Below are 770 nucleotides of genomic sequence, written 5' to 3' on the forward strand. Positions count from 1 at the left end.
AACTTTTTCACTCTCCTCTTTCACTTTCATCAAGAGGTTTTTGAGTTCCTCTTCACTTTCTACCATAAGGGTTGTGTCATCTGCATATCTGCAGTTATTATTTCTGCTGGCAATCTTTATTCCAGCTTTTGATTCTTGCAGCCCAGTGTTTCTCATGATGTACTCTGCATATAAGTTAAATAAGCAGGGTGACAATATACAGCCTTGAGGTACCCCTTTTCCTATTTGGAACCAGTCTGTTGTTCCAAGTCCAGTTCTAACTGTTGCTTCCTGACCAGGTAGTAAAATACAACAGTTTCTATAGTTAAAGCAGTATGATGTTGGTGCATGGATAGACAGAACAGTGAAACAAAAACAGAAAATTCAAATATAGGCCAAATTGATCACACTATATTCATTTATATTCAAATCATTTACATTATGCTACATTTATATTCAGTAAGGTAGCATCTCACATCAATGTGAAGAAAGATGGACTAGTAAGCAATATTGAGATAACCACATAGAAAAAATAAAACTGCATCCATTTTCTTCATGCCTTCCAAATTCCAAATGGATTAGAAATTTAAATATAAAAAAGTTAATCCATATAAATAATAGAAGAAACATGGGTAAATCTTTGTAACCTGGTTATAGGTAAAATATTTATAAAATTTGAAATAGAGTAAGAAAAGAGACTCCTAAATTTGATTACATAAAAATCAAACAGATATTGTGGGGATAAAACCCACCATACACAATACATAAATGTCAAACTAGGGGAAAAATTA

The sequence above is a fragment of the Bison bison genome, unplaced genomic scaffold (genome assembly GCF_000754665.1).
Source record: "Bison bison bison isolate TAMUID 2011002044 unplaced genomic scaffold, Bison_UMD1.0 scf7180017860560, whole genome shotgun sequence".
Lineage (NCBI taxonomy): Eukaryota > Metazoa > Chordata > Mammalia > Artiodactyla > Bovidae > Bison > Bison bison.